Genomic DNA, 25,443 nt, shown 5'->3' on the forward strand with positions numbered 1-25,443 from the left:
TCTGCATACTATCCCCAACCCATTATGTGAGAAAACCAAAACCTTAATAAAAATGGCCTGTTGAATAAAGCAACAGTTAACGGACTGCAGCATAGAAATATGTATCGATAGACACCGCGGGACCATCATGCAATATTCAGAGATTTTGTCAAAAGCACGACACTTACAGAAGGACAGCATAATTAAAAACGCCGCCGCCATGATGGCTCGAATTGGGGCGGATCAGACAAGTGAGATCCTCTGGGGTAATTAATTAAACATCGTTATTCGTTTGCTGTGGTCACTCGAGAATAAAATTCATCACCCGGAGCGATTTTTTTGCGTCACAACAGCTAGAGCTGAATTTAACCACAGCTGCTGGATAAGCAAGGTAGGCAGCGACGAATCAGTTTTTGGACCGTTGTTGTATTTTATGCCAAGTGCCCTTGCTCTTTGCCGATTAACAGCAAGTTATATAGGCTACAACATATTACATGTGTTATTTAACTAAACCTGCATCCTTATGGATTTCAATGTTTCTAAGCATATTTATGTATGCGCCATTTCATGTTAGATTCGCAAACAAATTTTAATTTTTTTGATTTTTTTTTCTTGCATCCTTAGCGCAAAATAATTAATGCGTATTTTTTATATTGCTAAACATATTATTTTTCCTAATTGAACAAACACGGGAACCATTCGTTGGTTGAAAAAAAAAATCAGATAATAAAAGTTGCGTTCTCGTGTGAGCTCACTAGATAATTTTTAAATAATTTTTTTTATTAATTAACTTAGGTATTCCGCAATTATTGTAAACAAATTGAACTTTAAAAGTAGGGCCAATTTTTGGTATTTATGCAATTGTAGCTCTGTTAATTGTTGATGGAGTTACGTCATGTAATCACTTTTTTCCAATTCCTGTAAAAAATGCAAAATGTGACTTAGCCCCTTTTGGAAGCCAGCCATTCAGTTGTTCAGTTAACAAAAGAAAAAAAGTTTTCTTCTTCAACTATTGATATGAACTCAGCTTTACGCGTAACAGTACGTCCGGAAGTTTTACTGAAAGTTGATTTTGACAATGTGTCCTTTTCAAAAATTATTCGAGATATTTCATAATCTATCAGTATGGCACACCTCTCCCTTTTCAAGGAGTATATGCCACCTCTGGTACAAGTTTAAAGTCAAACAGCAAAGAATAAACTATACGAACCGCCAATGTCACAGCCGAGCACAAATAAAATGCCGCTTTAACAGAGGCACAAAAATACAAGACAAGACAAGAAGAGATAAATAATTTAATTAAAAATATAATGTTCTCATTTATTTTATCGTACACCACCCGCCTAAGTTCTTAATAAAACTCAACCCTTGAATCAGCACACACCCTGCTTCTGCCTACGGCCCGTGCCATCCTGATGCGAAAACGACGGGTCGACAAAGCAGTATGTGCTTCTGAACCGTGTCACATTTTTACATTTTCTACGGTACCTCCCCTCAAGTTTTCCCGCTCATTTAAGTTTGTTCCTTCGTTTCTGTTACTCTATCCCCATTGCTAACATGGTTTCGTCTCGATTTTTTTGTCTTGTTGCACCAGAACCGACATCCTTTCCCTCATTTTGTCAAAGCGTTTTTGTTACGCGCCAGAAGGACTTACAAGTTTAATTTACCTTTCCTCAGTCCTATGCTTCCCGGGAAGTGTCATGCCAGGAGAGATGAATGGTAAAGACGGGCGACAGCACTAGGACAGCTGCAACAAGGACGAACAAAAAAAACGATTGCAATCTTAACGGTGAGAAGAACAAATATCCTTTTCTTGTTCCCGAAGGTCGAAAGAATCTGAGTGCATTTATACTCTGCTGCTATCTCGTTAAGTTCCTCGGCGGGTTGTCTTTTTGTGGGCAAACGTAGCCTTATAGATAGGATTTTCTACTAACGTTGTACAAGTAATTGAAATCACACCTTTCAATTTTCATCGTTTCTGCAGTAAATACTTCTATTCTTAAAAAATCATCATGTTTCATCATGGATTGGTTGAAGTTGGATGGAGAAGAGGGTCACAAAATGATACACCGTTGTGCGATTGGGTACAACGCTATACTCTTCCTACGTCAGACTCGAACAGAGGGAGGTGGCCATCTCGTCAATTGTAAGCACCACTCTGTGAATTGTCGTCGAGAGCAAATTGTGTTAAGGCTGCGGGTTTGACACTACCACAGTTTCCATTAATTTTGTCGTTTTTTTTGTTCCAACGCGCACTTCTTTTCTACGTTTGCATCGGTCGGGTCGGTACTCCTTTCATTTGCTCTCAATTTGTCTATTGTAGCAGATTTCATGGATAATTTTCCTCCAGAGTATCGTACCATTGTGATTTTTTTTACTGGCGTCGAATACTGGAAGAGAAAGTATCCAAACTAAAACATTGTTGTAACAAGTTTTAATTAATTTTATACACGCTGAATGTCGATGTCCGCGTTGCTGCAACGAACGGTGTGGATAATTTAGCCTCACGGGAGATAAATGAATCTGTCGAAATCTGAAGAAACCGGTAAATTGGAAACAATCCAAAGGGTAATTAGCGAAGCGAGAAGTGTGACAGCTGGATATTTCTTTTCTATTGGTCGCTGTGGTGTGCGAAGCTAACTCCATTCCATTTCTCATAGAATTTTACTGCAGTATTATGTAGATCGTATGTCAATGTGAGCAAAAATTCCTGTTCGTTTTTTGACATTAAAAATGTTTTACTGCACTATCTGTGGCTGGGAGTCATTCTAAAAGCCCAAAATAAATCGATGTCACATTTTTGCGTCACTATTTTGAATGCTAGAAATGAATAGCTATCGGAAAACATGAAAACTACCATACATGAGTCAGTCTATTGGGGGCAGTGCTGTAGTTATGGAGCACCTAGCGACTCAATCAAATACCGCGATATTATAAATAGAGGTGCCGCATGTCTGTATAAGTCAGTCGATGTTTGCATTCCAAACGAGCAACATCATGACTATTTCATTCGGACAGTACAATAAGCGGTAGTTGCTACGGTATTTCTGCAATCTGCACACAGTTAAACCGTGTACAACTTGCACCTGTTTCCTTGCTATGTGTAAAGTTTGTCGCCCTAGCAAACCAGCAATCGTATACGAATGTTTAAGATAAATTGCGAATGATGACAGTTTAAATCGAAATTATGAATAGTTCCAACTAGAATCACGTTTTGTTATTCAAGGTTTACATAATATACAAAAATTGTCGTAATCAGTCAGTGGTGATATATTTCTATAAGATATATTTATTATAAGATATATTTCTGCCGAGTACAAAACACGTCGTATATTGCATAGTGCCGAAATACCGATTTGTACGTATATGGCCTCCACTTTTGTTCACGTATACGGAATCTGCGCATTTAATCAATTTACATCGCATAAGACTACTGTAAATTTACCTACAATTTCATAAATGAATAAAAATTTTAGTTGGGGCGCGCTGCGTGAGTTGAAAAATTGCATAGGGAACTGTGCCTAAGACGGACACCGTATGTAAGATGGACATCTTGCGTTCCTTATAGACTGGAAAAAATGAGCTATATGGTGCTAATACTGATTCTGTTGGAAGATTTCCAATGATTCTGAGAGTTCTCAAACTTTCAAGCTTTTTTCCGATGTCTGGACCGAGTCGTATATATCAATCGACTCAGGTCAACAATTTGTGTGTGTGCATGTGTGTGTATGTAACGGACAAACTCTCATTTGTGTTTCTCAGTGTTGGCTGAACCGATCGTATCCAAACCTATTTCAGAACGCTATTAAATTGTTTTTGATTACGATGCCTAGTTTTCAAGATATGAATGTTTGTATCTGTAAAAATTGTACCTTTTGGGGTTTTCTTGGAATTAACTTCGAAATTCACAACATAGGTGAACACTTCATATATTTTCGGACAGCCAATACGAATACCTTTCGAACGAGCTATGGTTTGCTGAAATAGTACTATTATCAAAAGATACATTAAAATACGAACGACGGATTATTACCGTTTTTCAATATCTAGAATTAAGACCAAAACAAGCAATTTTTCTTTTGATATTGTGTTTTCACTGATTAAACTCTTATAATAACACATTCTTATAAATGAGATATTTTGTTTAATTTTATGTTAAGTGATTATATTGAAATGATGTCTTCAGCATTATATTATATTATATTATATTATATTATATTATATTATATTATATTATATTATATTATATTATATTATATTATATTATATTATATTATATTATATTATATTATATTATATTATATTATATTATATTATATTATATTATATTATATTATATTATATTATATTATATTATATTATATTATATTATATTATATTATATTATATTATATTATATTATATTATATTATATTATATTATATTATATTATATTATATTATATTATATTATATTATATTATATTATATTATATTATATTATATTATATTATATATTGATTGACATATATTGACATTAAATGCATATGCTTTACGGGGTGAGGAGGGTGCATCAGGGCATCATTGAAGTTGAAACTGGACAATGAAGTGGAAGCCAATCGGAGTCAAGGAGGAAAAGTGTTCGTCGTTAGCGACAGATAAATTTCTCTCCAACAGTTGTAAACAATTTGACGCGCTCTTCTTCAAACAAACCATCCCGTGGAAAGCTTGACATGTATCGCGAAATTCGTTATTTAATCTGTTGGATCTTATTGTTGGAAGGGGACTCTTTGATTCCCGCGGATACTGAGTAGGTGCAATTGCCTACGGGTCTGCCACCCCCCTTTTGGCCCTTTAAGCAGCGGTATGCTGAATTCAGAATGGTAACGAAATTTGAGCGTACTGTCAAGTGGAGCCGCATACAGAGCAAGACTCAAGCTAGGATGGTGGCTACCCACATACATACATACATACATACATATTGAAATGATGTCTTCAGCAAATTTGTAGCGCTTTCTTTTTCGAACAATTTAGCTGAAGACACGAAGTGTCAATCTTGTATGCTTTGAAAGTTATAGCATATTATTAATTGCTCAATATAGTAATAATCCGTTTTAATATACCAGCCGAATTTTATTTCGATAAAACGAAAAAGAATGATATCAGGACATATTTTGTATTTAATTTTGCTATCTGCCTTCGCTATAAAAAACTACCGGATAATTTTGGAAAAACTAGAAGTGGAATAAATGACTTCAAGTAAGTGGAAACAAAGTCATTATAAACTCGTCGACAGGAAACTTTTTTGAATACTGTCTACTAGAGGATTATTTTAGAGGATACATTTTTTCTATTTCATCGAACTACATAAAATTTTGGCAGTTTATTAAAGTATTAATTTAATGGTTTCTTCCTAAATTTGGCGAACCTTCTCCCATTCTTTCGTTTGATTGGTAGTTTATATAGAATTCCACGAAGATCCGTCCGAAACTCTTTAAAATCTTGACTGACCATCTTAGATTCCGATGAAGCTTCACATATTTCACCGGCATGGAAGACTAAACATTTTTCACAGTCAATAAGATTATTTTGAATCAAGAGCTTTTTTTTAAAAAAAGGCCTTAAATTTACTACATGTAGTATTCTTGAAAAATAAATTGCGTTTACCGAATTTTATGCAGCAAGACTATCCAAGAACAATGAACACTTCTACGAAAAAACATACACTGAAAAAAAATGTCATTTTTACAAAAGTTTACGTTGAATTTCAAATTGAAAATAGTTTTTTAAATTTTTTATATTTAGTCAAAAAAAATCTAAAGAGAAAAGAAATATTTTGAATGTGATTGCATGATGGAGAACTTATTGGCAAATAGTTTTTTGTAACAATAGCTTTACACATGTTTTTAAATTTCATACTAAATTACACACAAAACTGTAATTTTATTACGGAATATAATTCTAAGTATTATTTGAAGTCAAACTGAATATAACAAAATTTTTCCAAAATGCGAGATATTTGAGACTTTGCTCCAACAAAAACAAATAATTCGTGTAATTATGCTATTTTTAAAAGTAATTCGCGTTATCCATTCATAAAATGTCAACAATCTATTGTTTATAGTTTTAAAGAGATAAAAGAAACTTTTTCAGTGTATTTGGATCATGTAATTTCAATGAGAAAGTTTTCCTAACAACAACTTTTGATTTTTTTTAATTCATACTATTTGTAGTCAAAAATACATTTTTTTGTCGATTTTGTTTTAACAACACAATTATTTTGTTTTATTACGACCGAAAGATGCTCGCGTTTCTTCATCAACAACAAAAGGTTTTCCAAAAGACCTATAAAATTTCCAGTGACTTTTCCTTTGACATAAAGGCGATATTGTAAACCGTTTTAAAGCTATACGAAAATTATCAAAGTATTATTCAACTATAGGGTCTGATGGTTAAACAATATAGTTGAACCATATTTTTTCATGTAGTTCTCAAAAGGTTTACAATATCGCCTTGATATCAAAGGGATAGTTACAGGATATGTTATGGGGCTTTTGAAAAACCTATTGTTGTTGATGGAGAAATGCGAGTAACTTATGAAAAGGTCGGTATAAAATGGAATAATTGTGTTGTTAAAACAAAATTAAAATATCTCGAGAAATACTACATTTCAGAAAATTTTTGTTATGAGCATTATGATTTGAAATGGCGTTTAGAGTCATATTCAAATAGAAAGTTGTATTTTCAACTGTAAATAGTATGAATTATAAAAATATATCAAAAGTTGTTGTTAGGAAAACTTTTGCTTCTCCATGATTCAAATACACTAAAAAGGTTTCTTGAAAATGGTTAACATTAGATTATTGACACTTTATGATGGGGTAGCGCGAATAACTTTTAAAAAGAACACAATTACGCGAATTAATTGTTTATGTTGGAGTAAAATTCCAAATATCTCGACCACTATCGCATTTGGATGATTTTTGTCAATACATTTTGATTTTAAATGATACTTGGAATCGTATTTTGTAATAAAATTACAGATTTGTATGTCAATTAGTATGAAATTTTAGTACATGTATATTAGGGTGGGACAAAAAATAGATTCCAGCTCCGAGCAACTTTTTGGATACCATTTGGCTCCTAGAACATTTGTGCAAATTTATAGCTTGATCCCTGAAACTATATTTTTGCGCCCACTGTTTCAAATTTACATGGGATTTTATGTGGGAAAATTAACTTTCATAAAATAATTACTCCAGGAGTCGCCCATTTCTTCCTAAAAATAAACCGTTATGTTGCTTTTGTAGGAAATTTAACAAAGAAACAATGTCTCGAAAACTACGAAACGATCTGAAGCTTGAGAAAAAAGTCATTAAGGTGAAACCAATTGATGCTCTGACGATTGATAAAATATTCATTTTTTCTAGCACCACTGTTGTAGGTTTTCCATTTATATGCAATTTTGTTTTGATCTTCTCTTAATGTGTCTAAATCATTTATCTATACTGTTTGGCCACTTTGCAAGAGTTTTGAGGGATAAATTGAGTCTTCTTTTGTACATAATAGGAGAAAATTAAAGATTTTGTATATAATTCGACCGCCAGCAGCAGTGATCAATCTTCAGGGCATCAATCGGTCTTTCCTTAATAACTTTTTCCACAAACATCAGATCGATTCGTGGTCTTCTAGACTTTGTTTCCTTGATAAATTTTCTATAAAAATCGGGCATCTATTTATTTTTAGGAGGTAACGGGCGACTCTTGGAAGAATTAATTTGCAAAAGACGTTTTCCCCATGCGAAATCCCATGTAAACTTTAAACCGTGGGCGCAAAAATATAGTTTCACCGATCGAACTAAAAATTTGCAGAGTTGTTTTGGGAGCTAAATGGGACCCAAAAAGTTACTCGGAGCGAAATTTTATTTTTTTCTTATAACCATGTCCCACTCTAATGAATATAGTTATCGTTATAAAAACTTTTTACTGATAAGTTATCCATCATGCGATTACATTCAAAATGTTTCGTCTCTCTTTGACTTTTTGTTAAAAAAATATAAAAAATTAACTTTTACGCCTTTTTAAAAATTGCTTTTAAGTCTAATTAACTGTGGAAAATGTTTGGTCTTCTATGCCGGTGAAACGTGTAAAGTTTCATCGGAATCTAAGATAGTCTGTCACGATTTTAAAGATTTTTGGGCGGATCTTTGGGGAATTCTTCTTTTGTCAGAAGATATAACGAACAGGTAAAATAAACACACGCTTTCCAGAATTTTGGATCACAATTTATTCAAAATCTAATCTATCTGCAAAATTTCTAATGTTTTGCTTTATAAAGATTCTTTTCACGATGGGATGCACAGGATCAAAGTAGTAAGACCAGATGCCCAAATACCAAAACTCCTAGCTTCTAGACGATGGGGCGAATTTATCCGGCTCAATTCAACTAGTTTCAATCAATTGCAATACTGCGCCAAAATGCACCGCACGGATACACTTTGCAAAGATTAACAGACGTGGCAGAATCGCATTCCGCCTTGGTACCACGAGGCATCACTCGATAGCATCAGTATTTTATGGTCCAAATATAGAGTCGTTCTATCGCTCGTTGTAAGGTATAGATGGATTGGGATGGATGGCACAAGGATCACCGGCAGTCACTGACAGCTGCCGCTGAACACGTGTTAGCTTGTTCACTTCGAAAGTGAGAGCGGCATGCTACACCATATGGCTGGCTCTGCTAGTCCCCACCGTGAGACGTCGCGGCGAGCTACCGTGCACCGTGACTGCCTTCGATGGTACTGCGCCAGGAATTATTGATGATAACAACTATGACGATGATGACTATGATGATGATGGATTTGATTACAAGTCTTGCTGGCTCCGGGATAACCCATGCGGAGGATGCATATCAATGAATGAGAAGGGGAGTCCGTGTTTTTTTTATCCCATGGTCATGCTACGAGCTTCGAAATGATGAATAGCGTTCGAGTGACGAGGGTATAGTTGTCTATTGAGTTAATCCATTTCTCAACCCAATACCGCAAATGGTGTCTAGAGTATAAAATGATCCATCAAACTGGTTGAAAAAGTCCAAGTCATTCTGAGGTAGCCTGGAGCGCCTGTTTAATTTTTTATTAGGTTAGGTCAAATTTACTTCAGGAATCGTTTCAGTAATATCAATTCCGTCAGCGGCTAGTGATGAGGTCGCGACAATTCACTGTTCTGGCATCGTTACCGTAACTTGACTAATAGTCGTTAGCGAGCAGTAGGTGTGTTCTCTTTGCTCTGGAAGCTCGCAGAAGTGGATAATTATGTCAGGTAATAAAATTATAATCTCTCTGGAGGGACCTTCTTGTGGTACGGCCTTCTAGGAAAGCATCATCTCATTTGCAATATCTACAACTAGATACAATGAAGAAGTCTCACAAATTAACAAGATTTATCTTGGCCGATAAAGATCACAACACAAGCGAAACATGTCCTCACAGTAACGGAGATGGAGCGAGTGGCACTCGAGCAAACAAAGTGTGTAATAATGTTATAAAAAATGAGCTGACATTTATCACGTAATATCACACCACCCTCACCATCGTCGCGTTATGGTGCACAGGAACCGGACGAATCGAGGCGCGATGTTGGTATTATGTATACTTACGCGTAAGACTAACAGGGAGCTCGCGTACTTTCTGTACGTTTTGCCTTTGATTAAGAGCGTTCTAGCGTTAGACGACAGCTGTTGTGGCCAAGAGAAATATGTTTCTGAATCTCTTTTGGGTTAGAAAAATATTTTATCCTTCGTGCTGGAGTTGGACACCCAGCCCTGACAATCGATTTACCAATTTCTCTACTGTCACATTCTATTGCGGTTTTTTTTTTTAAAGCAAAAACAACTTTAGTTTTCAGCCATGTCCCATTAGCTCATGTGCTAATTCAAATCAAATGCCCATTCGAATCAGTTTGATGAAATAAATCTTTTCGTTTGTTTTATTTACACTCGTTTTTTTTGCAGTGCAGGAATGAAAATTAGAAAATTTGCGAGTGCATTTGTTTCGGTTACTATGTTCAGCAAAGTATCTGATGGTTTTATCTTCGCCTTATTTTGATGATGTAAATTAGTTTAGATTTTCGATGCATAGGTAGCGCTGCGATGTTCACTTTTATATTTCGCATCCTAGAGGTTTAGCGTCTTCGGCAAAGTTTTAGAACGTTCAAAACTACTCCAAGTTGTCGAAGAAAGTCAAGCTTTATGTTTTTAAGTAACAAAGTTTTAGCGATTATCTTATTTCACTGAAACTCACACTTTTTTGCATTATCAGCTACATTTCCGTAAATGTTATCACTCATAACATTACGATGATTACTGATAGTTCGCGTCTATTATAGAAGACTGCGAATTTTCGTATGAGCAACTATAGCGAATATGTATGATTTTAAAAATCAACGTTTCTTAGTCTAACACAGAAATATGAAAATACGCCGAATAAATATTTTTATATATTTGTGGTATCTTGTTTTGAAATTTAGATGATTACCTTACTGGAAGCCGTGTAAAAGGCTCCCTTAACGAACAGCCGCTGATGTTCAAAGCCGGTTTCCCAGGAGTATTTGAACTTTGGTACACTCAGTAAATTCGCGTGACAGTTGGAAGGTTAAACATCTACCTCAATGGAATCCACCTAGTGGTACGATTGTTACTTTCTCATTTATCAAAGCTATGATTTAACAGCTGGTTACGTTCAAAATAACATTGTGGAATTGTCTATTCTTATTACACTTGGTAAGTATAGTTGAGTGCATGACTGCCACGAACCTGATAAGCAACATGTCGACGCTGACACACTTGAAACAAACAAAAATATAATGATTAATTAGCTTAATCAGCGTGAGTCCAATGTTGTCTTCATGTTAGGTTAGGTGGATAGTTAGTGGGTGGGGCGAATGCGTTGGGAACAACTTACACATATTTTGATGTATGGGTGGGTGAAGGGAATGTGGATGTAAGGTTGGTCTGAAAGAGGGGGTGGTTAAAGAGTTGGGAAGGGGTGTGAGAGGAAGGAGGGGAAGGCGTGGATAGGAGGTGCAATAGCCAACTTCATACTATACCTTCCATTTCAGACTAGGTTAGTGAAAATTGCTTCAGTCATCACCGAAGTGGCTTTATTTCTAGAATGTGCTCGTAACCCGGGGCTTCCGGCATTATCGATAGTGGACAAAATATTCTAAGAATTTTTAATTCAGCATCAGTGATCGAGGCCAGCAAATCGAAGTAATTTGATGTCCATTTGAATATATTTTCAAGCTATGAGTTATTAAGATTATCCGGAACCAAAATTCAGTACTGAATGAAATTCTATAGCAGTCACTGGAAGTATTATATCTTTCATTTAAAATCAAGTTTGTAAAAATCGGTTAAGAGTTCGCTGGAAAGCTAATCGTCGCTGTTGTGCTATCTTATGACAAGCGCCATTTAGCACATTTCGAGAAAAACGATTTTTAAAGTTTGAGATTGAATATCTTGAAACTTATAAATGGTATAAATAATCCAAAGAAGACAATTGATGCTTCTATCTATTCTGCATTAATCTCTCAAATATTACGAAGATCGGTTGACTATGTTGCGAGTTTTTACTAGGAATGTAAACAAAAGTCGCACTCACACGTGTAATAGGCGTGTATTGATGACAAAATTTGTATGACGTGTCATAATCGTGCATGGAAAATTTTCCATAGAAAAAAATCATCAATTTTTAACTTTTATTCATATCTTTGCGTTCATATAGTCTATAAACAATCGGTGAAATGCATTTTGAAGGAAATGAGTCAGGGAATCTAGAAAAAAATGTTATTTTTGGTTACAGTGTTGCCAAATATCTTTTATTTCCAGTTCAATACTAAAAATGTGTTTTTCTCACAAGTCGTGTAATTTTCTTTTGAAAATGTTTATGCCATTGTGTTCCTCAGACATTTTCACATATAAAAACATCTAAAACTTCAATATAGCTTGAGCAAATCCCTAGATACAGTGATTTGAAGCAAAAAACTCACAATTTCTCATCATGTTTCTCGCTATATCTAAGTAACCAAGTAGAATTTCAAAATTCTGAAAACGCCACTTTGTAGAGATCTTTCAAACACGTAATGTGGCATATCTAGCTCAGTTTACCCCAAAATGGCGTTTGTCATAAGATAGCACAACAGCGACGTAATATCATATTTCTTACACATTTGCGTTTCGGCTTTGCCTCATAAAAACCGACACTAACTTTTTGTCGGAATAGATTAGCGCCGGCCTGACGCAAATCCCTTAAAACTAAAACACACTTTGTGTTTCAATCGAACGACTGATCAAACGTGATGTCCCGTCTGAGCAGAAGTTCTGTTTATGCCGATGAGACACAGTGTAAGAAATAAGGATTTGTGCCCTCAAGTGCAAAGACTGGTTTTACCAACAAATTTTCACCCTAGTGAGAAATTTTGGTGTTTACCAAATTTTCCTCCTTAGGGTGAAATATAGCATAAAGCTAATATCAGCTTAGAAACTTGACGAGGTCTCCGGGGCATCAAGAACCGTCGTAGGTGGCCAATGTGGTCAAAGCTACTTTGATTGGTCATTAGTGATCTAGACCCGCAAATCCAAGTAATGTTGAACCTATTTTAATATGTATTGCATTATTTGGATACCATGGTGTTCAGGGGGTCTTCTTATATAATTGTGCAAAAAGTATCTAATGTTTGATAATTTGTTTGAAGAAGTAAAATGACTTGTAAAAAATTAACATGTAAATTAGAGATGGTCGGGTTCGGGTTTTTGGACCCGAAACCCGGACCCGACCCGAACCCGACGGGTTTCGGGTCGGGTTCGGGTTCTGTAAATTAAAGCTTCTCGGGTTCGGGTCGGGTTCCGGGTGTTCAAATTTGAAATTCTCGGGTTCGGGTCGGGTCTGGGTTTTTGAAATTTTGAACTTTCGGGCTCGGGTCGGGTTCGGGTTTTTCAAATTACAGATTATCGGGGTCGGGTCGGGTTCGGGTTTTGAACAAAACAACCCAACCATTTCATGACAGTCTTTTTTGTAGTAATGATACGAATGGATGACACATATAACCGTACCAAATGTTAGCACCTCTGAATCGCTAGAATTCGTCGTATTTTCTGGTGCTCAAATATTCTATTTTTCATTCTTGCATAAAATTCCGTCTCTTCAGACTCACAAACTACCTGAATTATTTAATTTTTTAAACGAACATTCATGAGAGAGCATTCAAAAATACGTGTTTCGCATCTAAAATCTCTGCGATTTATTTTTCATGATAATTAGTAATAAACCAAGTCAACAGGAATTTATCGAAAAATATCTGTTCATCTTTCTATAATGGAATATAAATTTCGACAGGTACTTTAAAACCGATACTTAGGCCGCGGCGACTTTTTCTCTACGTAAGCGGTTTTGTGGAGTACATTTGTACCCCAGAATTAAAAGCGCTCTAATATGTCTAATTTTTATTAAATTTATAATTAAATTGGATAGTCTTATTCTAAAATCAATCGTAAAGTAACCTGTTTAAAAATATTCGCGTTTTGACTATTTAATTATGTAATATTTCATTTTGTATACTACTTTAAAATACGTCAAAATTCCCTTTTTCTTCATATTGCTATAACTCCGGTAGTTTCAAATCGATTTTGACCATTTATACGATCTTGTAAAGACTTTTAAATTTCCTTTTGAACGATTTTTTTCAAAAACCGCTCAAAAAGCGTATTTATTCCGATGCTTTTTTGAAAACCAAACGCCAATACAAACGTTAAAAATACAGCAATATGCAGTAACGGAGATGAAACAGGAAGGCGTCGAAGGAACAGGTAGAGCCGGTGCATTATACGTGTATATAAGTAAGTATGTTCCAGAGCCTGGGCTGCAGAAGATAACAAATCGAATGATGTGTTTTGCATACTATATACAAATCATATTCATGAATGTGTTTTGCCTCTTTAATCCGTAAAAGCAAAAATTACGATACCAATCCAAGTGCATTTTCTAGTTACTTTGGTATAGTGCTTTGTTATATCAAATAAGTTATATTTGAAATAACAAATACTATTATTCGGCAGAGTTGGAACTTATACAATTTTACACAAGTTTCTCCCTTTCTATGCATCGATATTTTGCTTTGAAAAAAAGATAAAATAATTTTTTTTAATTATGTACACATGACAAAACACTAACGCAAACGGGTTTGGGTGGTACATTTGTACCCCAAACAAACTTTAAGCGAGCACTGTTAAGTTGGTCAAATGAAACAAATAGGTTGTACCTGCTTTAACGGAAGTTTAATAATCAAATTGGTTTATGATAAAGATTGCTTGCAATTTAAATAAACTATAACGGAAAATTAAGGATTTGGTGGTACTTTGGTGTCATTATGGAGGCTCAACTTTAAAAAGGACACATTATTTTTTTAAAAGCGGATAATGTAGGCCAAATTTATTTTCTAGAGACTGTCTTTGTTCCATCAGACCTAAACCTAGCTTCACTTCCGCCAGGTTCCGTTGTTCATGAGACTCATATGGGGATGGTATAATAGCACCACTATCAAATCAGTGGTACATATATGAAACAAGCACTTTCTGTCAGATTGTTCCCGGGCTGAGCTGTTTGCATGATCCGGATTCCTTCATGAAAATACATGAATTTCCACGAACTTAAGGAATTGATCGCAGAAATTTTGTGTGTTCTGTTGAAGCAATTAACGGATTTTTAAAAGTTTGGAGTCGTTCCGAGAGCTCCATTGGAGAAGTCGAAGCATCTCTACTGGCGCGCTTACCTTATAATCTGAAGCATAAAATAACTTAGATACCCCATCATAGATCGTCCTAACGCTAATGATGGGACATCAAGTACACGTCAAACAATCTTGATTGATACCCTTCGATACAGGTTTCACCCTACCAACCAGTAACGTGGGTGACGTCATGTAAACTGTCGAATACGAATTGCCAATTGCCATAGCTTAATTTAATACATGTAATAAATTATACGAAACTGCCTTGCAGGAATGGTTTCTGATAAAAAATTAGAAATTTTGGTTAAGGACGACGGACAAGGTTGTTGGAAACTGTGAACAAGCTTTCTGTTTTCCCATGAGTTAGCCGCCGATTTAACTTAATTTCCGGTTAAGATATCGACGATTTATAAGTTTCTCAGAACATTACAAATTCGACGTTCAATAATAGTAAATATAAATGCGGATTCTACTCGGCAGTGATTTGTTTTGCCATATGCAGATATAACTCAATGCGTATGTTGCTACTTCAGATTCGAGTGATTCTACTTGATGAGCCTAGGGTCCAGATCGGGTGCCTAGAATTAAAAATCTTCGAGATCTTGGGTTGATTCTCCGTAGCAAGTTGGATTCGGATCGGGCTTCTCAAATTTTAAACTTTCGGGTTCGGGTCGGGTTCGGGTTTTCAAATTTTAAAACTCTCGGGTCGGGTCGGGTTCGGGTTTTACAAAATTTTCATTCTCGGGTACGGGTCGGGTTCGGGTTTTTAAGTTTTAAAATGTTCGGGCTCGGGTCGGGTTCGGGTTTTTAAAATTTTATAATTTCGGGCTCGGGTCGGGTTCGGGTTTCTAAATTTTCATGCTCTCGGGCTCGGGTCGGGTTCGGGTTCGAAAAAATTGAAACCCGACCATCTCTAATGTAAATGTATTTATTAAGGTTTCATTTACAAAATAAAAATTTTCGAGTGTAAGTTGTACTATGTATATTTCCGTACAACATTTCAAAACAGCCTGTAGGAGTAATGTACCCTTCGTTTGAGACTAACTTTGTGAAAATCGGGCTGTTCATCTCCGAGAAACTAATGTGAGTTGGTTAACTTTGAAAGATGGCGATTTTTCCAGCTCCGTCTATGGTGGTCAATGTTGCCAACAAAATTTCGATGGGCCGTCAGTCATTTAGAACTGCAACTGCGAGATGTTTGGCTCGTTTTTGCATACATCGCGGTATCGGTTTGAATAGGAGTTTTCTTTGTGATCACACTCTACAACCCGTAACTCCGTAATCGGAAGCCGGTTCGAAATAAATTTGTTAACTGTTTTTGGAGATGCAACACTGTTCATTTGACACTAAGTTTGGTCAAATCGGCTCAATCATCACTGAGATTGTAACTGTTATTCTGAATTTGGATACTTCCGCCAGGGCTTCCGGGACCGTCGATGGTGGTCAATGTGGCTAACGAGACTTTGAAAGCCTGTTAATGACTTACAGCTACGAATCCAAACAGTTGTTGTCACATTTTGGAAAAAAAGCCTTTTGGAACAAATTTCCCCTTTTCCCAGTCATCGCCGAAGTCGGATCAATTAGAAATTCAATAGCGGTCAATGGGAACGTTGTACCTTTGATTTGTGTTCGCTCACGAACACTTGACCATGCAGGAAAAAACCTCCGGGTGGAGAACCGGCGCTGCCGCTGCTGATGCTTCTCTCTCTCGGTGAAATTGCTCAGCGGAATATTTTTCCAACAGTCCCGGCTGGAACTGTCGACCAATGGCAGGCTGGTCTGCAAGTGGACTGTACTTCTTGCAGAGTAAATGGAAAATTTCTACATTCAATTCTTTAAAATGGAAGGAATTTCTTATTCTTTGAATGGACAGCTTAAACTCTTTGTATGGAATTTCTTATTTATTCTTATGTTCCGCTATGTCACAAAGGTTGAAAAAACAATGAATCTCCCGCAGCAGCTACTGCGACCTTTATACCTGTACGATGATGCAATGCTGCTCCGCGATTGCATCAGCCTTGATGACACCAATGAGGATAGCTAGTGGAGGGGGTATTTCGTGCATCATCTGATTTCGGAAATGCTGCTGCTCGGTTTCTTCAGACCGCGTTCGGACTGAACATTCTCCCCAAAAGAAAACTTGGCAAACGTCGAATTAATCGATTCTAACTCAGTGGGAGCGGTATTATCGATTATGGGTAAAGGAGCAAGTTTATGAATGGGACGCCGGAAAATTCCGGTTTTGGTTTTAACATCCACTACACGCACTAAACCATCCGGACCAGGGTACACATTTGTTACACGCCCAATTCGCCAGCTTTGTGGAGGAAGATTGTCTTCCTTTACCAATACAATCATGTTAGGTTGAACATTCGTCCTTTGCGATAACCATTTAGTTCTTACTTGTAGTTCTGTTACGTATTCTCTAGACCAACGTTTCCAGAAATGTTCACGAAGTTTCTGGATATGTTGCCAACGGGACAATCGATTTGTTGGAATTTCCGCACAAGATGGTTCTGGAACACTTGTTAATGGGCGGTTGATAATAAAGTGTCCTGGAGTTAACGCTTCCAGATCATTTGGATCGCTGGAGTGAGCAAACAGTGGTCTAGAATTAAGAATGGCCTCAATTTGACACAAGACCGATTTGACACTTTTAACGCCGGCTTCCCAGATCCCTCCAAAATGGGGTGCGCTAGGGGGTATTGTTTTCCACTCAATTTCCTTCACCTGGCAATATTCGAAAATCTTCTGCTGGGTAGAGTCTTCCTTGAATAATATGTACAGTTGGTGCAATTAAGACCTTGCACCAATAAAATTTGTGCCATTATCGCTGAACACTGTTTCCGGTAGACCTCTTCGGGCAACAAAACGTTTAAAGGCAGACAAAAAGGCTTCTGTCGACAAATCTTCTACCGCTTCAAGATGCATTGCCTTGGTTGCCATGCATACAAATACGCAGATATAGCCTTTAACTGGAACCGCTCTTCGTGCTGATTGCTTTATAAGAATAGGGCCAGCAAAATCAATTCCAACCCTTTGGAATGTTGGAGAAGGATTCAAACGGTAAAATGGCAAATCTCCCATCTGTTGATCAATGGTGTATGGTTTAGTTTTAAAACAGACAATGCATTTTCGAAGAACTTGTCTGATCGTTGACCTAGGTTTCAGTACCCAGAACTGGTGTTTGAGAATGGTGAGTACTCCAGCTGGTCCAACGTGTAGGTTTTCTCGATGAATTGCCGAGATCAGACTGCGAGTTACTTGGCTTGTATTGGGGAGGAGCAACTGGTGTTTACTATCATAAGGTAGATGAGAAGCGTGTCTTATCCTACCGCCAACTCTTAACAGATTTTCCTCAATGAATGGATTTAAGTTGTTTAGACGATGTTCAGGGTCACCTCTAGCTACACATTCAATTTCCTTAGCGAATTCATGAGATTGAATTGCTCCAACAATCGTTTTTAACGCTTCTCTCAGCTCAACGACAGTAAGAAAAGGGTTGACAATACGATTTTCTCTGTTCTTCCTCGCGTTCGAAGCAAATCGAAGCATATAGGCGACTATTCTCTGGGTTTTGCGGAATGATTCATATTTTGTCAATATAGGAAACTCATCGTAGTTCATGGCAATGTGAACAATAACCGGAGCTTTCAATTCAGGAATATCACAGTCGTGCAAGGGCTCAGGAGTACAAATCTGATAATCAATATATCTGAGAAAATCTGGCCCGTTCCACCAAGTATCATTCACCGCCAGCTCGGCAGCAGATTGCCCACGCGAAACAATATCAGCTGGATTATCTGTTGTCCTGACGTATCTCCACACAAATTCCTTGCTATTATTTATTTCGGCAGTTCTATTGCGAACGAATATGGGCAAACTTTGTGGGGACTTTCGTAACCATGCTAATACAACTTGACTATCACACCAATGGTTCACTGATTCTATGCACAGATCAATTGAGGTTAAAATCTTTCTCGTCAATCGCGAAAGGAGTAGTGCGGCTAATAGTTCCTTTCTCGGAATAGTCATAGGTGTAATGGGAGCTATCTTAGACTTGCTGCTTACCAGTCTCATTGTTGCGGTACCGTCCTGCTGTAGAGATCGTATGTATACGCAAGCGCCATACGCCGCCTGGGATGCATCCGAAAAACCATGTAGTTGGTAAGATACCGCTCCACTTATCAACACTTGCCGCGGAATACGAATCTGATCAGAAATTGGGAGTGACGTCAAAAAATGTTTCCATTGTGTATAGAGTTCTCCATCTAATGAATCATCCCATCCAAGCTTACTTATCCAAAGTTTTTGCATAAGAATTTTGGCAAGTACAACGACTGGTGAAATTAGCCCTAGAGGATCGAAGATTTTTGCTATTGTAGAAAGTACTTGCCGTTTAGTTGGCCTATCGCATTCGATTGGTGGCTGACAAACAAAAATAAATTCATCACTTAGAGGATTCCACATTAGCCCAAGAGTTTTTATGATGTCATTTGCTTCGCAATCACCAACAGCTATATAGCTATCTCTGTCTTCGAGAGCTATAGGCTGTAATAAATTTTCATCGTTGGATGACCATTTATGAAGATGCATACCACCAGATTTCAGTAGCTCTATTAACTCTAAGCAGTACTCGCGAGCTTCCTCAAAAGTATCGGAGCCAAATAATGCATTATCAACATAGAAATTCTTCTCCACCACTCGCGCCGCAAGTGGATACTTGTCCCTTTCATCATAAGCCAATTGTAAAAGGGACCTGGTTGCCAAATATGGAGCTGAGGCCGTTCCATAAGTTACAGTGTTGAGTTCCAAAATTTTAAGTGGTTCGCTAGGTGACTTTCTCCAGAAGATTCTCTGTAGTGGACAATGACAGGAATCAACAAGAATTTGTCGATACATCTTGGATATATCAGCACTTAGAACATACCGATACTTTCGAAAGCAGAGAATTATAGACAGAAGTTCACTCTGAACGGTAGGCCCAACCATTAATGCATCATTAAGCGAATAACCATTGATCTTGGCAGAGCCATCGAACACGACCCTACACTTCGTTGTCGAATTACCAGGACGGAGAACGGCATGGTGTGGAAGATACCATTTGAGCAAATTGGGTGGATCATTGGATTCTTTAACTTCTTTACAATGCCCCAAGGATTCATACTCGTCCATGAAACTGTCATATTGAAATTTCAAATCAGGTTGCCGAATCAGTTTAGACTCCAAAAGTTAAAATCTAAACAGTGCAAGTGAACGTGAATCCTTCAACTGGGAGACAGTGTCTTTCAAAGGCAATTGAACAACAAATCGGCCACGGGAATCACGGCGATGTGTTGCTTGAAAATGCCTTTCGCAGTCCTCCGCTTCTGTCGATGGGACGACTTCTGAAGATAAACCTTCTACTTCCCAGAACTTTTGAACTAACTCTTCAATTGGATCTACACTCACCACGTGCGATCTAAGGACCACTTCAGAATGCATATTTTCACGATACTTTCCACCAATTATCCATCCAAGGTGGGAATTGTGCAGGATGGGTAACTCATCAGAAAGTCTCAAGTAACCAGGTTGCATTAACTCGTAAAACATTTCCAAAGCAATAAGCATATCCACTTGGTCAGGTTTGTTAAAACACGGATCTGCTAACTTAATGCCAGAGGGTATATTCCAATTTTCGATTTCTATTGGAACTGGCGGAATATTTCCAGTTATATTAGGTGAAATTAGACAATTTAACGCGAATGAGAATTTTGTGCACCTGGAACGGACTTGGACGGTTCCTCTTTGCTTTACTGTACACCTAACACTACCAATGCCAGATATTGGTACACTCACTTCTTCTACATTAATGTTCAAGACGTTTGCCAAGGAATGGGAGAGAAAATTTACCTGGGAACCACAATCCAACAGTGCTCTGCATGGATGTGGTTGGCGATCCGCATCTAAAACATCGACCAAGGCGGTTAGCAACACCACCTGCGTTGCTGGCTTCGCTGGATGCTGAGTATGTGCTGCAGTCACTGACGATTGAACTTCCGATTGATGAACTGGGCCTGGTAGTGGCGCTATTGAATTCGCTGGTGTCTCCGACGCTTGTTGACCAGGTTCATTTGTGGCAGCCGGGGATGTAGAATTGACATCGTGATGGAGCAGTGTGTGATGCTTTCTTTGACATTTGGCACATAATCTTTTCGACTGGCAGTCGGTCACGCGATGTCCACGACGCAAACAATTGAAACACACGTTTTTTTCTCGCACTTTCTCCAGACGTTCGCCAACAGAAAGGTTGTTGAAAATTTGACACTTAAAGGTCAGATGATTACAATCACAGAATTCACAACGTAGCTCAGAAGTTGGGGAAACTGTTGCCGCATTGACTTTTGCTAGTGGTTTGCTCATTTTTGACGAACTTTGCAGTTGCTTTGGATGCTGACTTTCGCTCGGTGCATCGCATCGTTCCAACACTGACACACGGTCCTTCAGGAATCTTATAGTAGTTTCATATGACGGTAATTCTCCTCTTTTCACGGTTGATTCCCACGCTTTTTTTGTTTCTTCGTCTAGAGCTTGTGCAATCAGGTACACCACAATTTGCTCCGAAATTCCGGTGAATTCCTGTCCTAGAAATTTCAGGTTCTCGATGTGACTGGTAACTTTCTCGACCAAAGTTCTAAGCTCGATGTGGCTTTCCTTGCCACACTTTTTGATTCCCAAAAGGCCACCAATATGTAGATCGATGAGTCGTCTTTTGTCTTCATATCTTTCTTCGAGCAATTTCCATGCGTGCTCGTAGTTACCGTCGCTAATGGTTTTAGCATCTAATAGCCCGGCAGCATTGCCAACTAGAGCCTTCTCTAAATGGTATAGTTTTATTCGTGGCGATTCACTGGACTTATCCACCACGTCCCGAAACATAACTTTGAACTTCTCCCACTGCTCATAGCAACCATCGAACGAAGGAATGATACGAGGGAGAGATTGCTGTATGATTACCGGTTGGTTTCTGGAAGTTGAATCCGGTACATTTGTTGAAATGTTCTCGAGCCAGGTTTCGAGAAATAAAGACACTTCATCATGCAGAGCATCAAATTCTAAATAGTGTTGGTCGTGCTCCTCACGTTCGTCAGGGGAGAGTTGTTCAACAATGCGCTGATGTAAGTCATTAAATTCTGCGTAAGCGGCTTCTAATTTTTTCAAGTACACTTTCACTTGCGGTTGGTTCAACTCTGGTTGGTCCCCATCCATTAGAGCATTTCGAATTCTTGTGACTTTTCCTTGAGCTGTGCCTCGGAGGTGAATAAGAGCCCCAAGAGCAGCAGCGTTATCATCTTCGCTATTGGCATCCTTCTTCTTCACTGGTGTCTTTTTTGCCGGCGTTCTTTTTGTCGGCATTTTTAATCACTTTTTTTCACTTGCTAGTCAATTGTCACTGTTGCATTCAACGAACGTGTTCGAACACGTATTTTACCGAACCAACAAGTCCTTTGCACTTTTCACTCACGACGCGACATGTTTATACACGTAACAGCAAACCAAATCGTTTCCTCTGGATCTTCGACGACTTTTGATTTCACTGATGGGATGACTATCCGGATCGATTGGACCAAAAAAAGGTTCGCTCACGAACACTTGACCATGCAGGAAAAAACCTCCGGGTGGAGAACCGGCGCTGCCGCTGCTGATGCTTCTCTCTCGGTGAAATTGCTCAGCGGAATATTTTTCCAACAGTCCCGGCTGGAACTGTCGACCAATGGCAGGCTGGTCTGCAAGTGGACTGTACTTCTTGCAGAGTAAATGGAAAATTTCTACATTCAATTCTTTAAAATGGAAGGAATTTCTTATTCTTTGAATGGACAGCTTAAACTCTTTGTATGGAATTTCTTATTTATTCTTATGTTCCGCTCGTCACAAAGGTTGAAAAAACAATGAATCTCCCGCAGCAGCTACTGCGACCTTTATACCTGTACGATGATGCAATGCTGCTCCGCGATTGCATCAGCCTTGATGACACCAATGAGGATAGCTAGTGGAGGGGGTATTTCGTGCATCATCTGATTTCGGAAATGCTGCTGCTCGGTTTCTTCAGACCGCGTTCGGACTGAACAATTTGAGTTCAAGTCAGTACAAATCGCTTAGAAATAGGTATGACCTCAACTTACGGATTTGGGTGGTGTGTGTGTTGGAAAAAATGTGTTCCGCTTTATCACCGGATTATTCATATAAAACCTTTCCAAAATTCTAAAAGAAGAAAATCAGTCTATTTAGTGGATCATTACGATTCAAATCATGCAAAATAGCTGCTGGAAAAACTATCGGCTTAGTTGAATGGTGCTTTTGAAAAAGTGGCTGCGATTTTTTGCCAAACTACCACAGCGTGCTGGGGTACGCAACACAACTGCGCAACGAAAAAACCACAGCCACTTTTTCAAAAGCACCATTCAGCCAAGCCGATAGTTTTTCCAGCACTCAATCCTAACATATGCTCCCCAGCGCTCAATTCTAACACATGCTCAAAAAAGGTAACTTGAGCATTAATACGAATGTTGCATTTTTGAAGTAGAATACTTTTACCGTTTCAATATGGGGGTCCCGTTTCGAAATTTTCTGCCGGAATTTTACCCGATTTTTTGAACGTGAATATCTGCCGTTGTACTGAATGAAAAATAAGATTATTGTGCCATCTGATTGGAAATATGTACAACAATTTTGAATCCAATGCCGTAGAATGTACAATTACTAGAAATAGCGGAAATAATGGATTTTATGAAAACTGTTATTATCTGATCCATGATTGGTCGGTAAAATTCGACCAAGCAGCGAGCGTTGCTAGGCCTGCCCCTTTGTTATCCAGTGAACCTCGACACATAAAAAGGGAACATAAGAAAAATTCGTTAGTTTGTGTTCTGGCGTTGTAAGCGTAGCAGCTGCTGCGTTTCATGTAAGCTCACATTCTTCGGTGGTAGGTAAGAAATCCCATAACTGCCACCAGGCGCTAATAGCATTTCATTCCAATGATGCACTGGCGTGGTGGCGTGCCAGTTTCATGCATACACAGAAGATGCAACGATGACACACCACAGAAAAAGCAGAAAGCTCTTTCTTTCGGAGTCAAATGAATGGATTGGCGATGATGCGGTTTGGTGCGAGAGAATCGCGCTCTCTTGCTATTTAAATATATGTGGCGTCAGGTACGTGGTCAGATAAATTCACCACGGCGCGCGTTCCAGGGTGTGTTTCCTCAGGCAAGCGGAAGTGCGGGTGCGATTGACGATTCGATAAACACTGGTTGTTTCGTTGTGTAAAGGAGACGGTGTTGGCTTATTGGTTGCTGATATGATTTTCTGTTGATGGTTTGATATGAGTTACTTCGTAAAGCTTATTTACAAGTTTACAGAGCATTTTACACAATCCGGGAAAACTCAAAATACTCGGTCCTCGAGGCAACCTGGGAAAAAGTTTTACATATCATCATGCTATTAACACGGTAAAATAAATATCCGTAAACACAGACTAATTGTATAACAGGTTGATGCATGGCGAGATTTTTACATTCACATTAGGGCGGCTTATTTTATATGTGGATAAATGACGCAATGTGCATTTAACTTATTTTGTTTGAGAATATCGCGGCTCAACAAGTGAAAAGCTCTATTAAAAGTAATGTCCTGGTACTACATTCGTTGTCGATTATCATACGTGACAATTGCAGGGTTATTGCGAAAATTTCACTCTAAGAAATCTGTTTGGTTGTGGTTTGAGCATATTATTATTTAGGAAACGCGTCCCCTAAGGATATACAAGGTGTTTGGTTCATGGTTAAGAACCTCTCGAGGGATGATTGACTGTCTTATTTGGCGAAAAAAATCGTTCTACACATACCATCAAATCTCAACCGTTACTAAGTTATTGAACTTTTTGTGTTAAAAACTTAGTCGTCTTAAAATAGCTCTAACTCAAAAAATATACTTTGTATTTTAAATCTTTTAGATTCATTCGATAGGTGAGAGAAAGAAATTTATATCTTTTCTGAAGATATATTAGTGGATTCAAATATGTATAGTGATAAACCTATTCTCACCCTATTAGGAAGGTGTCAAACCATCTCATTCGTAACTCACCATATACAGTAGATGAAATGCGCTCCTAAGAAACAGGGCATTAATAAAAGTGAACCGAACCTGGCTCCCACATTTTCAAGCTACAATTTGTACCAATGCGTTGAACATAGATGACAGACTCTGTGCAAACCAACGGTTTCCATTGGGTAGGATGATAATACAAATCGAGTTAAATTGGGCACAACATCCTTGGTCTTTGTACGTACATTGAATTTCACCCCACTATCAGTCTGCGAATGTGGGAAAACCTTTTCCAACAGTGATGACGATGATACTTTTCTTTCCATATTCGTGTTGCTATATATCCGTTTACTCCATGACCGTAACGATCAACTCCGCTGCTGGCATCCCGTGCTTCATGCAGTGAACACTTATCACACTACATGAAAATGAGGATAAGATTATTACAAGACCGTACGCGATAATGAAGCACGTTAAGACGTACTTCGTAATCTGGATGGCTGGGTTTAAAATCGTGAAAGATTTTCTCTGGCAGAGTAGCTATATTGTTGTATCGCATGTGACACAGAAATGTGAGCCTTCAGAAAGTATAGAGTGAAACTTTCAGGGATTAGTGAAATA

General features: G+C 37.9%; 1 pseudogene; it reads left to right on the top strand.

Moving 5' to 3' along the window:
* LOC131687965 (large ribosomal subunit protein eL14-like) overlaps window positions 1-16,784 on the top strand; it is an 89,526-nt pseudogene extending 72,742 nt beyond the window's left edge.
* Window positions 16,785-25,443: the final 8,659 nt, after the last annotated feature.

This window comes from Topomyia yanbarensis, chromosome 3 (genome assembly GCF_030247195.1).
Source record: "Topomyia yanbarensis strain Yona2022 chromosome 3, ASM3024719v1, whole genome shotgun sequence".
Classification (NCBI taxonomy): Eukaryota; Metazoa; Arthropoda; class Insecta; order Diptera; family Culicidae; genus Topomyia; species Topomyia yanbarensis.